The following is a 15785-nucleotide window of genomic DNA, read 5'->3' on the forward strand; positions in this document are numbered from 1 at the left end:
AAAGAAGTGTTAATTACATAAAAAATATTTCTTTGGAGTAATATTTATCCAGCAATTAAACCATAGAATTTACTATTTTATAAGGAAAAAAAAACAAATAAACAAATAAATGAAAAAACTCAAGTAAATTTTGGATGATTATGTTTCGATATCCAGATTCATGGATATCAATAAATTACTGTAACTTAATATTCACCATTATAAAAACATCAGACAAGGAACGATTTTAGCTTAGCTTAAGGCTCTTCTCTTCATTCGTTTTAAAACAGATAATTCTCTCCCCGCCATAAGAAACCAATATTAGACAATTTACATAATTGTCGCACAGTTGCTTGCAAATAATTGCGAATTTTTGGATTCATAAACTCTCTATATGGATTGACAAACGAATACTAATCGAACTTCCTCAGAAACGACTGAATTGTGTGCACTCAGCATTTTCGGAATCAGGATGCTATAATTTACATTTTTAACTATGTATGAGTCACGGAACAATAGATAATAAAAATGCTTGGGTGCCCCCGTAGGCTAGGAGGAAGCTTGCATTATATTTACTTCACCCTTTCGAGTTCTTCATTTTTTCTTTTACAATCAGTCTTCCTATCAAAATTTTTTTAAAATCTTACTTCCTGTACCTGCAGGCGATTCAGATAAGAATTAAACATGCGCGGAATATATTATATTCCTTATTAATGAACCTTTCAATTAACTTGGAAAGGTTGCTAAAATGCAAAAACAATGGTTGGTTGTACTTGAACAACACTCAAAAGGAACTAATGTTAAATCATAATCAACTGAATGATTTGCTGGCTGGACCTAGTCAACACACTTGTATGTGGCCAGAGGAAAATCAACGCATTTTTGTTAGGGTTCGATTTGTGTTTTATAACTGTCTACAATAATTTTAGAAGAATGTGGAGCTCAGAACACTTAAAATACCAATTCCTTTCCGATATATAATTACCTCACTTCTCTATTGTGAAATTCTGCAAAACATTTCCTTTTCCCGGCCATTTCCAGACTCCATTAGATAAACTATCAGAAATCTTTCAACGCATAAAAGAATTAAATACCCTCTATGAGAGAACTGTGCGAATATAAGCACATTTTCACTGTTCATCGGTTGGTTGGAATGTTTTACTGGGATAAAAGCGGAGTCTCAGAGGAAAAAATCCTGACATCTTTGTTACTCACTCACTTCAGTTGAAAAATACTAAAAAAATCTAAGTTTTTCGAATTAGCCTTCAGTTGAAAACACTGACTTATTTTGTTGCTGAACAAACCTATTCTTAAAATATTTAATCAGATTTAACCCGGAAATACAATAAATGAATTCAGTTTGCATTGATTACACATTAGTCACTTTACGAGTCATTTTCAAAGAACAGAAAAGACAATTAATAAACACCGAAGTATGTTATTAAAGTTTTAAATGTATAAATTTATTGAAAAAAGTCGGCGACCATCGAATATTACAAGTAGTTTTCAGTTCATAAAATTTTCTTCAAAAACCTAACACAGTATAATTAATTTTCTGAAGCGAATATATGTTGACGATTAATATGAAATTAACCTTATGAATCAATGCTTGGTCACAATTCCTACATTGAAATTCTGACTAGTTTCATGTCGAATCACTTTTCTGTAGACTGCATTAGACGCTTCAATTATGACACTCAAGGGTACTAAAATTGTACTTCAATTTTGAACTGGCAGATAGTTCGCTGATCGCTAAATCCTGATAATAGAATTTTTCTCCTGAATGGCAGGAAAGTAAAAAATAACTTCGTTTTTTATTGTCAGATGAAAGAAAAGATGAAGAACCTATGGAAACAGAAAAAGCAGTTGAAAATAGTCCACAAATAGATCCACTCATATGTACTAGAGGAAAATACATTTATCACATAGTATTGATATGGACTATCATGTAATTAAAGCAGGCTTAGTTACAAGTAACCAGAAAAAGCACTCAGGCAAATAAACCACATTGCAACCTTGACAACTTATTTTAAACCAGTGAAATATGGTTGTGATTAAAACAAAGCACTCTTAGTGAGGAGTCGCCTAAAATGATTGCTACCTTTTGCTAACGGAGAGAGATTAATTACCTGCAATTAAATTTATTCTAAAACTAATATAATCTAGAATATATTAACCAGTTATGCAGCTTAGTAATAAAATATTGTAGCAATTTCGAAAATTTGAATATTGGTGGAATTCTCTTGAAAGAGCGAATATGAAAACATGAAAGATAATAGAATTATGATGTGTAAAAAACTTGAACCACATTCCTGACTGGTAAATTTACCAGCTCAAAAAGTTATTACATAATTTGTCCCAAAACTTAGAATTTTAAATTTCACCATCATGCATTCGATTTTTCAAAAAATTTGATTATATTCGCAAAGCCTGAACTTCATAATAGAAAGATCTGAATATTTATCTGAATAATCATTAGCAGTTACATAATAAAACGAAGCAATCCAATGCTAATGACCGAATGAGTGACTGGGAAGGAGAAACATGAAATTCTTTTTTTTTTTTTTTTAAAGTTGTCCAGACCCACAGTGTCTTTCATCTAATATGGAATATAACAATTTGAAAATAAAATTTAATTCAGCAATTAAAATGAACTAGTTTTCTCTTACCAAAAACATTCCTAGTAATTTCAGATTCAAGGTCCATCATCGTATCCTAAAAATGGTAAATAAGTATTCAGTTATCATTTAATTAATATAATGTTATGTTGATAAACTATATTACATTCACTCTATATTAGTACTCAATATTGTAAAGAAGTGAGCTCATGAAGAGTTAAATTTGCCGTATTTCGAGATTTCTGCATTATTCTTGTTTAAATCGTGTGGCCTAAACTAGCTTTAGACTACCTATATCAGTATAGACTATATTGCATATACTCAAGCCCTTGCTCGGAAACCCCTTACGTGTTATATAATGATTTCGCTGCAAATAAAGCGACGCTACAACCTAAACTCACATTTCACAGGACATGGTATTTCCCAATCAAACATTTGCGAGCCGACTTCCACAATCCGATATTAATAGTTTACAACTCATATTAAAGATATGTCGTTCCACTTACACTTTTCTCCAATTTTGTAAGCATGCTAAACATTTCTCAGTGGCTGCAAGGGATAGAGAGAACTGTTCCGGTCGTTGAGTGGGAAAGCTCGACCCCCTCAGGCAACCTTGGAGGCACCCCATTTCACCAAGGTTAGTTATAGGTTCGGCAACCACACTGGCAGTTGGAAGAATCCTTCCCACTTCTGTCACCAGCCAACCTTGCCCTACACATTTTGCTCGACTCCTCCTCCTTCCTGAGGATCATAGCTCGGACAACCAGCTTACTGTCTGCAGAACTGACCCCGATATCAGACCAACCTCAACTTAAATACTCTCCAACTAACGCTCCCAGCGTCACCTAACACCCATTTTTCCTGTAAATTCACAATTGCCCCGCCTATCCTTCATCCGGGAAATGATTTTTCTGAAATAAAATATTAGAAGGAAGCAAAATAAATATCTGTTTACTTTACATACCATGTAGGAAGACAACCTTTTAGTTTTTTAACTTGAAAGTTAAAGTCATCAAAAGCTTACGAAATTACACAACCAACAGTTCTAAGCAGCGCAATCATGTCGATGGACCCTTTAGTCAAAAGCGTGCGCAAACACACACACGCAAAGATAAATATACACACTATTTGGAATTCGCGTCTTGAAAATAATGTAATAACCCATACCGAATGTTATGGGTTATTACTGCATATAACTTTAAGAGCTGTCGAAAACATATATATTTATTTTATTTGTAATGAAGATTCACTCTCAAGTTTGAAGCCTTATTTCGTCTGAAAAGCAACTTTACTTTCCGCTTTTGAATATTTTTATTACTTTTACAGACTCAATTGGAAAAGCAAATACAAATGTATTGAATAAAAGTCTCTATACGTTTATTTATAATTTCTCCATCCACGATTTTAGAATGATATTCCTGAATTTCATTCTTGTAATTTGGTATCATTTTTTAAAGTCTTATAATTAGGTATCAACATCTTTTTAATCTTATAAATTTGGTGTTCTATTGAAGAGCTAAAAAAATCTTAAATGCTTATAATGGTGGCGGTTTTTCACTTTCAGTCGTTCCCGACCCTAGGACCAAAGGGCTTCGTCTATACTGACTGAACTACGGGAGGCTCTCAAATGCTTATGGTAAGCACAGTTTTTTTTTTAAAAAAAATTTTTATGTTGGGCACATACAGGAGGTTGGTTGGTCAACCTATAGTACATTAGTACCATGTATGGGTAGTGGGTTGGGAAAGGAGGAATTTGTTTACATTTGATTTGAATGACTTTAAATTGTATTCCTTGGGAAACACAGCAGGTGGGAGATTGTTCCACAGTGCAGCAGTTGCAGGGATGAAGGAAGAGGAAAAGAAATTTGTTCTGTTTGTTTCTTGTTGTACTGTGAAGGGATATTGTGCAGCAGCTGCACGTGTTCCAATGAGTTTAGTACTGAGCGGAAGAATTATTGATGTTATTTCAGATGAGCATTTCCCATGGAAACATTTATAGAATATACATACTGCAGAGACCATACGTCTGTGTGAAAGTGGGGGAAGAGAGTTGCTAAGGGATGGATCGTTGATAAGTCTAATTGCTCTCCTCTGTATTGAGTCTAGCATTTTGAGAGAGCTTTTGGGGGGGCCCACCCCATATGTGGGAGCAGTATTCAGTAGTTTGGCGGATTTGTGACTTGTATAATGTTAATAGCTGTTCGGCGTGAAGTAACGTCTTGAGCGAAAGAGAAATCCTAGTTTTTTTTGAGGCTGAGGACGCAAATGTTTGAGATATGTTTGTGCTAGGAGAGGTTTGATGTGAGGGTGATTCCAAGGAGCGAGATCTCAAACTGTCTGGAAATTTGGGTATCGTCAAAAAAGGATACTGAGAAAAAATGGTTCTTTTTAAGGGAAATAATACAGAACTGGGTTTTATTGGCGTTGAAATTTATGAGGTTATCCGAATCCCATTATAGAATGGCTTCGAAATCGGAGTTGAGGGTGGTGGTGGTTGATGTTCTGTAGGTTGAGGCGAGTTGTGTAGGATAAGGCTTATCAAATGCAAGCGAAGAGTGTAGTGCTGTCATCTGCAAAACTGTGTATTGGGTTGGAGGTCAATTGCAGTAGGTCATTGATATATAGCAGGAAGAGGGTTGGTGAGAGGACAGAACCTTGTGGGACCCCAGCATGAATTGGGTGGTGAGAGGACAGAACCTTGTGGAACCCCAGCATGAATTGGGTGGTGAGAGGATAGGGAGCCGTCCACCATCACACACAGGGTGCATCCAGACAGAAAACTGGTCAGGACGAATGATGGTAGTTTGCCTAGTAGGCCTTTGTGCCAGACTCGGTCGAAGGCTTTGGAGATATCTAGTGCAACCACTTGAGATTCGCCAAACTTCTCCATTGCATTTGTCCAGAGATGGGTGACGTATGCGAGCAGATCTTTTTATCAGCAGTGGCGGAATCCATACTGGCAGTCATTTATTTGGTGAGTGTCTTCAAGATAGTGAAGGAGTTGGGAATTGTTGATTTTTTCCATTACCTTTGACAGGACTGAGGTAAGCGAAATAGGGCGGTAATAGGATGGCAGTGACTTGTCACCCTTCTTGGGAACGGGCTGAATATAGGCCAATTTCCAGTTTGTGGGATAGATTCTAGTGGAGTAGGAGAGTATATATATAGGTGACATAGGATAGGGGGTCAGTTCTGAAGCATAAACTTTCAGAGCAATTGGGGGAATGCCATCAGGGCCAGGAGACATTTTTGTGTCTAATTTGAACAGTATTTTTCTGATCTCATCCTAGCAAAAGGATACAATAAAGTTATACAGTACTACTGATAAATTTATAATCAAGGTTTAAAAAAGAGCTAAATATTACCGTAAATGTAATATCGTGTAAAATGTAATGTAATATTACCGTAAACTGAAAGATCTCTTGAGAATAAGTAGATATAATTATTCAGAAATATGACAGCTTTAATTATGTTAATTCACGAAAATGAGGACGTTTCACATATCTCATGAAGATATTTGTGAGCAGAGTTCAACACACTGTTGATGAGATTAGATTTCGCCAGGGACAACTCGAAACTACGCTACGCCTTGTACCATACATTTTAAGCTACACAGTTCTGATGATATATTTTAAGGTATCAATTTTTTTAAAAAATGTGGTATACAAGGAAAGGGCTATTTCTCTATTCGCAACAGAAGATATATTTATCACTTGATAAGTTACTATAAACTATTAGGTCTCCTTCTGGTCAGTTGTAAAAAATTAATCACGAAAAAGATATTTTAAAAGGTATATAAATTGGGCCATTTCGTACATCGAGCAGCACAAAATACTGTTGAAGTTAGATCCAACAAACCAACTAAGTAATTTGTTTAGAAGGCCACGTGATGTTAGTGTGTGGTGACGGCCAATTGCAACTGTTCGTTCGCAGTGTGGGAAGAGAAGATTCAATTTTTAGGATAAGCGAAACAACCACCTCAACTTCAGATGAAAAGGCCTAGAAAATTATTTTATTTTATTTTTATTCTTCTGCTTCTGCGCTTGAATCCAGTCTTTAGTAGTGTAGTTTGTTATTTTTCCAGAAGCTGATTGAAGTAGATGGGGGCCATTCCTTTTGGTACAATGAAAAAGCAATGAAAAATTTCATGCTTATTTCAAGTAAACAAGGAAGATTATTATTTTAGAAACATGATTTATATGATATAGGTAAGCACCATAAATGAACCTGGAATTCAGATAGAATATGTTCATTTGGAGTATATCTGCACTTTGAACACACAAAACTGTCTCCAGTGGAGAAAATGTCAATGCCGCAAAATAAAGTTTGAAGTTGGACTTTACGAATCAGATTTCACTAAAACATATAGAAATGTTGAATAATCAGCAAAAATTAGTTCACTGGCAAGAAGACCATTATCATCCATTTAGAAATAATTTTGAACTTAGACAGGTATTAACAATGAACACGTGCTCTAATAATAGAATTGCAACGAGAGCTCTCGCTTTTAAATTTTTAGCTACTTAGTTTTCTAACCTTTACAGAAATAAAATCATAATGAACATGTCAAACAATCAAAAATTAACATACAAGATGCCACCTGTTTAGCATAACAGACAGATTTTCTGAATATAAAGCAATCCAAATTGCTTATGTTCTTTGAAGAAAAGAAATAAAAACAGCCTTTAAGAGTTCAGGATCATGTAAGATTTACCTGCATCGGTCATGTAGTTATGAGAAATTTAAACCAGCTGCTCGAAGAGGAGGACCTCAAGAATGTGTCCTTTTTTTTTTGTCTTATTTTAGGTCACAGCCATTTAAGAATTTCTTATTATCTGTAGCAGTAGTTATGCGATGGATTGCGAATGTCACCGTAAGGATGATAAGCCGCTTCTTAATCTCACTTAATCTGCACCTCACAGAAAACGATTTGCAGAACAGAAGTGTACTAAAATTGACTGTACAATAGAATATAATTCGCTATTTAATGATGTAACCTAGTTAAGTAGTAGATTAAGTCGGGGAAATGCTAAGCATTTTCCTCTAAAAAAAAAAAAAAAGGTAAAAACTATCACCACACAGTTCAAGGCGGATATTCGATCTAAGCTCCAGTAACATGGGTAGTGATAACGTTATCGCCACCCATATTACTGGAGGGTGAAATAGATTGGAAAATGGGTTTAATATTTGATCTCTAGAAGGGTTTTTCGGATTATGTCCCTTAGGCCTCTGTAAAGAGGCCTAAGAGTCTATGGCGCCTCTGTAAAGAGGCGCCATAAGTTTGTAACTTTTAACAGTGGGGATCACATAAAATCAAAGTGGAATTTTAGTATTTTGAGTTATTTCACGTTTCTTGTTGAATATGTAGAGTGACCTATTGACAGAAAGACAGTGATTAAATATTCTTGCTTTCTCTAATCTTTTTAGAGAAGTCCTAAGGTTTCAGAAATCGGTAGGCAGCTAGCTTTTACCTCTTTCAAAGTTGCGTACATTTCCATGTGGTGCTTGGTAAGAAGCGCTATTCCTAATCCTATTTGGCATTTATTTGCAAATACCAGTTAGTGTCGTACAGTCGATTTTGTTGGAATGTGAGATTACAAACTAAAATTACTTCCTAGAGAAAAAATTTGGTTGCGCCAATCACCTAACTCTAAAATTCAGCTGTTCCTCTGAAACTAGAAAAATTTTCTTTATGACTAGAAAATTAAAACTGTCTTTCAAAATTCTATTTTAGTTTATTCTTTATAAAGTAAAGAACACAAAGTCAACATTTAATAGAGACTATTTTTTTTCATTATTTCGAATTCTTTAATTTCAAGGTAAACAACTTTTAATGTCTTCAAGTGACTGAATTTCGTCTTTTAAATGCAAATGAGTCGGCAATGTAATTCATACATCGATCTGATGATATCACCTGCAATGATAAATAATAATCTAAATATAAAATATAAACGATAATACTCACCTCTTTCAGGAAAAATATTCTAAATTTTTGTTGATCCTACTTCCGTTCAAACAAACTGCACAGAAATGCCCATTTGTTTTGAAATTCCTATTTGAAATTACTTCCTTGGTATAATGCATAGTTTTCAAAGCTCTGTAGTTTTAAATCCACACACCCACCCAAGGCCAAGCATTTTCCTAAGATATTTAAAAATTTATTACTCTGCTGTTCAGTTTGATTATTTGTACTGCCATGTTTGGAAAATGTCATTACAAACATCACAACATACATGGAAATGGTCTTTCTATTCGTTGCTGTTTGATGCTGTTCTCCTACTGTTTAATATTCAGTGAAATGATTTGGTGAAATATGTAAGTTTTTATCTATTAAAGGCATTATTTTCACCTTCCTACTACTTCTCTCCTCTTGGAATATCAAAAGAAATGTCAACTTTCTCATTATGGGAAACTGGCCGATATTAGTGTGTTCTAAAGTCAACGTTTGAAGTCCCATTTTTTTTCTTTTTTTCTCTGAACAGGTGATAAAAAGTAGGAATACTTGTTCTAGCACTTTTTAAAAATTCATATGCACCATAAATGATCGAATGTCTCCTTTCTTCACTTTGTGACAACCTGCAGCATCTCCGCCTCTGCACCACTCAAGAAGTACGAGAGCAGTTCTTGCTAAATGTTATCCTAATACGTAGCACATACAATTGCTTGAATAGGAGGAGCACAAATTAAAATTTCCATCGAAGTGTCACTCCTTTAATTCCAGCAGCGTAGAAACGAATCTCTATCAAAAATTACTTGTCTCATCACTCCGTCCATTGTCACTCAAGAGAAATAATTTATTCTGATCATCAGTAGTAGAGATCCAGCCATCTATAACAAATAGAATTATTGAAATCAATAAAAACAGTATTAGGAGTATACCAATAAAATCTACAAAATAATAAAATCACGGGGGATCTTTCAGAACCTTCATACCTGTAATAACAGATCCAGAACTGTTGCTCAAGTACGGTTGATTACTGAATGTCAATTTAGCCGAGGTACATGTGCTTAAATTGAATTCTGTTAAGTTCTATTGCTTCTACAAGCATCTCCTGAATAATTTGTGGTTCTAGCTTTCCACTTGTAGTTTGTGAGGCTTAGATATGATGTCAACCAGCAGGATAATCGCCTTCATTTTTTGGTAGAGCAATTTCTTTCTGCACAGTGGTTTTCAAGGCATTTTTGATCTACAAAGATAAATTATTTTAAGTAATCTCAGCGAAGCCAATTAATAACGGGTTTACAATATCTTATTTTTATGCATAATATTACAAAATTATATGCACTTATAATTGCATAAAATTGTAAGTCATAAGCCTTTGTTCTATACAGAAGACCTTTAAATGACTTGTTAGTTTTCAGACCATGTCACTGAGTTTTCAATTGGCAAAATTGCCAGACATGTCTTTAGTATCACATCCTTGCTAATAAAGATAACATTTTGACAGCTGTCACGCGCTTCCATTTGCTAGCATATCAAAATATCTCAATGTTATAATTGAGATTTCCTGATCAATCATTAAACTTCTGAAATTCTTACTTTGGATTTGAAATGCTTCTCTCTACATTCCGAGATTATACTACGGAAATATACTCCAAAGGATGTCCTAGTTTTTTCCCCTCCCCTCATCTAGACTATTAAATTGACTATTTAATAAACATGCAACTTAACGTACATTTCATTTGCAACCGTACGTGTTTAAAACATGGACAGACATTAAATATGTAAATGCTAGCTGGATTGCTAATGAAAATCTGCATCTACTGATGTCGTCTGGGTGGCCGAGTACACTTTTCAACCTACAAGCTATGGGTCACCCGAATCGTGCCATGGCATTGATGCTTGTGAAAGTGTTTAGGTCACAGATGATCATTACCCATTAGATGCCTATCACCTCTGGAAAAACTTCAATTTTCTAGAAAATGAGGTTAACAATGATGAGCATGGTGACATTTCACCATGCTTATCATCGATGGCTCGCCATGCTCTCCCCGTGTCTGTTATACTTACTATTCTCGTTACAAAGGAAAATTTTGGAGAAATGGGATTCATCTGCACCTATTAACGACTATCTTTACCGTTATTATTATTTGGGATTATTGCAAAGAAACTAAAGCGACGATGCCAGGGCTTTATTGATTGTGTGTGTGTGTGTGTGTTACTTTGACTGGTCCGCTTTATGCTTTTTCAGAAAAAAAAAGAAGAAGTAATATGTTGTCATTGATATAATGTTCCAAAACAGTTACTTTATAAGCGCTGAAGGCAGCATGAAGATTTCTTAAAATCTTCCGTAGGTAACAATAGATGCATTTCAGGGCTAGTCAGATATTTCTTAGGATTGTGCAGGAAAATGGCCGAACGAAATCAGCTCCCCCCCACCTTTTTTTTTTTTTACTACTTTCTACTCAACCTGAACGGAAACGATTTAAAATGTTACTTGTGTCGTCAGTCATCAATACAGCTCTGAAATTAATTCATACCTGCAAATTAAACACTTCCCATATGTATTTAAATGACAGAAAAGGAACGGCAAGAAAGTATACAAAGAAAATATCAGCACTAAGATTAAATAGTATAATAAAACAAATTAAATGAATTCCACTAATGAACAAATGATTTAAGTTCTTCCTTCTAATGGTTTATTTCATTTCATACTATGCCTTGTTATCACTTTTGCAATTATTTTAAACAATTCAGATAATTGTGCGTTGGCATCATCCTGTGTCAATACATGGACTGCACTGTGTATCAGGTGCTGGATTTTTTTTTTTTTGCTACCTAATAAGTAAAAAATGATTACAAGAAATTAATTTTACAGCAGTTATTTGTTTTATCAGTAGAACTATCAGTTATACGTGTGATTGTTGTGGTTATATACCATGTACTCTTTCCGACTTTCTGTCTCGTTCTACCATTTCAGCAGTTGTAATTTAGTCTTCCTCTCCTTCTTACGCCTTGAACCTCTCCGACATAATTGCTTTTTTCCAGTGATTCATCTGTTGGTGTAATATATCAAACGTGCATTAACTTCTGTTAGCAAATCAATGCATCAAAAAAACACTGTCTTTATAATTTCTAAAATCTTATTAATCATTGTGGTAGTCCATGGGATTCTTAAGTCTCCTCTAACCATAATTACTACGATTCTTCGCTTTTTTTCCTTCTTATTGATACGGCTTTACATCCATACTTCACTACTGTAAATACAAAAGAAAGAATTGCTTTAACAATTCTAATTTTCGCGGCTTAATTAACATCCAATCGTTCATAATTTTTTCAAGTTTAAAGTAGATTTCCCACAGTTATTTTATTTTATTTTTATTTTTTTAAATTTTCTTCATATTCACTATCATTTCTTATTCCGGACCATATGTACATCAAATAATTTCTGATGTTTAAATTAAGACCGCATTTTTGCTTTCCCTCTTAAACTAACAGAAACACCCGATCCAGATCTTCGTTTTTGTCGATAGGAATGCATCATATGTATATCTTCAATATTTTTCTGCCTCTAATCCCTGCTGGGTTTCTAAGTTTCTTGGTTATCCTGAAGTTCTTTAAAATAATAAAATGTCGAGGAAATTATTTACTTTCGTCACATTCCATAGTCATATGATCAGAGCATGATCAATACATTCACAATAAATCACACTTTCTTATAATAAGATATGAATACTTAGACATTTGAGATGAGATTTATGTCATCTATAGTTCCTCTTCTAAAACCTGCATATTTTTTCTGGCGTTTCTCAATTTACATATAGTTCCAGCATCTTAATTACTTTCAGCATAACTTTACTTACATGTGAAATGTTCTAATTCTCACATTCTCTGGTGTTTTAAGTCTGCTTTGGAATTGATGCAGAGTAATTTTTTTTTTTTTTATCTCGAGGCCAGATTTTCTTCCAAATCTGTTGACAGATTTCAGTTAATATACTCATTACTTCGTCTCCAGTAACACAATAAACTTCAGGAGATTTTTATTTTGGAAGAGACTTATTTTCATTTCTACTTCAATAATATTTCTTGTACGAATCCTGTACATACTCTTTTCATTTCCTCCATCAAACTTTCTTCGAATTACTTTCTAATTCTCACAGTCTTGAGATAAACTTTACTTAACTACATTGATTTTTCTATATAGATCACTTGTTCTTAAGGGGATGTTACTTTCTTACATTTCCTTCATTTTTGTTTAGATGTTTGCCTTTACAAACCTGTCCCTAAAAATCTGACACTATGCATCCTAATTCTTATTTTTTCCCTGAAGTTTCATTCCTTTTTTCTTTCTTCTGCTATTTGAATATCCTCATTAACAGTCATTTAATATTTCTTGTTGATTTAATTATTGTTTGTTTCTTCTATAATGTATATTTTCTTTCTTCCTACAGTTATTCTCAACCAGTCTTATCTAAACTGCTTTCCTAAACTGCACTTTAAATCTTTCATTTATGATTTTAACCAAATTCTTGTTTCTTCTCGGCTATTAATTTCAATTTAACTTCAGCAATGAGTAATTCATAACTTATTCCACAACCTATGTACCAGATAGTATTTTTGTCGCCAACTACTCGTATACTGTTGAACGCAGGGGACTGAACACAGAAATATGATTTCTATGTTCAATCTTCTTTTATGGTGTTGAAAGTAATTGTTGACGATAAAGAAATGGCCCTAGGCACATAACACCAACATCCTTCTGATTTCAATTTCCCAGTGATGTCTCGTCCTATTTCGCCCGCTTTTTTGTATGATCTAATAAACAGAAAATTTGACTTAAAAATGCGTTACTTGTTGCATTATACTGGAAATTTTTTCACCTTTTCTTCAGTTGCATCTGCAGTGAGTGCATACACCCATGAGTGATATTCACTGGACATGCCTTTATGTGATTTAGGTTATTTAGTCAGACATTGGATTGCATCCCAAAATGTTTTTCATACGCTCTTCTATGAATCTTTCTTCTAAAACTTTTAAATTCAAAGTAATAAATCCCAAAAGCATTTGGTGTCCAATTCTTGTCTAAATTCACTATTTCATAAAATCTCAAACTGATTCTATTTCTTACCATAAGGTGATCTTCCTGAAGACTAAATCACTTTCATCTTTCTTGTTAATTTCAGTCGATTTTTCTCTCTTCTTCCCTAGTAACAGTTCCGATGATGCCTTTCGACACCATATGTCAATGACTTAAGTTTATGTTCACAAGATTTTCTTGGTAATATGTATATACATAAGTGGTTTGTCGCTGCCCTTTTATGTTAGCGGTTAGTACGTTGGCATTAGAGCCATTGGCAATATTTGGAAATGAGAATTCATTTCCAAATATTGCCAATATTTGCTATTGCGAATTTTCCTCACAATTGCTGTAAGTATTGCTAGTTGTGAGAGGAGTTTTTCTAAATAAAATTGATTAAGAATTACCAACATTACTATGAAATAGACTCCGCTGATGTCATCGACGATTTTGCTAATAGAAAAACAAGAAAAATAACATTTTAGAATATTTGAAATTAGTTTTACTTCAAAAATAAACAGTATTTTAATTTATTTCCCGCTACGTTGTTTTGACTTTTTGTAGTATTTTTGGTGTGTATTGAGAGGGGCGGCAAACTCAGGGATTGCCCTGGGCGGCAAAAGCTGTAGCTACACCACTGCATTAGAGATTACTGTGCAGTAAGCATAGCCAACTTTTCCCGTTCACCTCCCCACGTACATTCAAATTTAGGGAAATGAGGCAACAGAACAATACAACCAAGATTTTGCAGCTTGCCTAAGTATACACATTTAAAATTTCATGCAAGGTACATGTAAAACAAAACGAAAACTCGACTAGTATTCCTATATTTACCTCAATGATTTCAATAATCTTTTGTGTATGATCTTTACTGTTTTCTTATCTTGCATTTTAACAGATGCGATACAACAGGTTGCTTTTTCTCCGAAAGAGGCGTCAAATTCGACTATAAAACTCGAGCTAGTTTCTTATATTTCACTTTAGTCTAAAAACGGAAGAAGGTAGAAATGTTTATAAAGGACATTTTATTTTCCATTACTTTAAACTTATCACAGAATTAATGCATAAAAGCAATTCGATTATGGAATATGCAACTCTTCTTCCACCTACTTTTTTGAAATATTTAGATCTTATGCATATTCTCTAGGTAAAAAAAAAGGTATAGAGCTTCACACACACACACACATCTGTATATACATACATATACAAATAAATGAAGCAGGAGTGCTATTTTGCATTATACTTCATTCTGAACTGTTTTGCTTGGCAATGCTGGCAAATGGTGGCCATAAACGTTTCTAAAGAACAAAATCTGAAATCTTATCCAGACTCAAGTGGCATTTTCCTAGTAAACAACTGAAACTACACGAAGCATGTCGCTTACAAGATAAAATATAAATAGGTTGAAAATGAAACCGTAGATTATCAAACATTCTAAAGATGCAGAATTCGTAAAATTAAATATCACTAACATTAGCCTTTTACTAAGAGACTTAAATGTCTATTATGGGAACGACACAAGCTCTATACATTTTCGAAAGTCATATATATGACTTTTGAAGTTACATTTACATATATGGATGTAAATGTAATAACTGCTACTAAATGTATGTCACGAGGAAAAACCGGACCACCAGAAACGAACCACACAACGTCTATAAATATTGAACTTTATATATATATACGAACATAACACCCAACACAGCAGCAATTTGCTTTCTGTGTGTGTTTGGGGGAAGGGGGGGGGTATAAGTAAAGTGTTCAAGTTCCTATATATACCTTTATTGAAAGCTATTCTACATATTTTCAATCCTGTCAAAATGAACTTTATATATTTGCTATCACTCAAGTCCCCATACAAATTTGGCCCTTGGTTTAGGGCCAAATACAATAAATTCCCGCTATTTTATATATTTTCTGAACTTATAAAATTCAGCTAAATCACCATTCCGGTATCCTGTTAGATAAATTCAGACTGCAATTAATCAACCGATTATCATGATACAAATCCTCAATAAATTTGGTCAATCTCTGAATACCCTTGATTTCTTGGCATCCATTAAAAACCTTAGCAAGTCAAGTTCTGAGTCAGTCTAATATCGGGATCAAAGGCCTAATGGTATCGCAACTTTATTTCATAAAGCGTCTTTTAATTAAGTCTAGAAGCTAC

At 34.0% G+C, this 15785-nt stretch overlaps 1 long non-coding RNA gene across 1 annotated transcript in view; it reads right to left on the minus strand.

The window, feature by feature from the left end:
- The window catches only part of LOC150107229 (uncharacterized), a 297998-nt gene that overhangs the window by 199271 nt on the left and 82942 nt on the right, over positions 1 to 15785 (minus strand). Inside the window, exons 2-4 of the long non-coding RNA XR_016548179.1 lie at positions 9531 to 9784; positions 8563 to 9425; positions 2649 to 2694 (exon numbers count right to left, since the gene is read on the minus strand). This is a non-coding gene — a long non-coding RNA (uncharacterized LOC150107229). The remainder of the gene's footprint in view (positions 1 to 2648; positions 2695 to 8562; positions 9426 to 9530; positions 9785 to 15785) is intronic.

The sequence above is a fragment of the Typopeltis vanoorti genome, chromosome 4, assembly GCF_054136105.1.
Source record: "Typopeltis vanoorti isolate ZY-2024b chromosome 4, IOZ_Tvanoo_1.0, whole genome shotgun sequence".
NCBI lineage: Eukaryota > Metazoa > Arthropoda > Arachnida > Uropygi > Thelyphonidae > Typopeltis > Typopeltis vanoorti.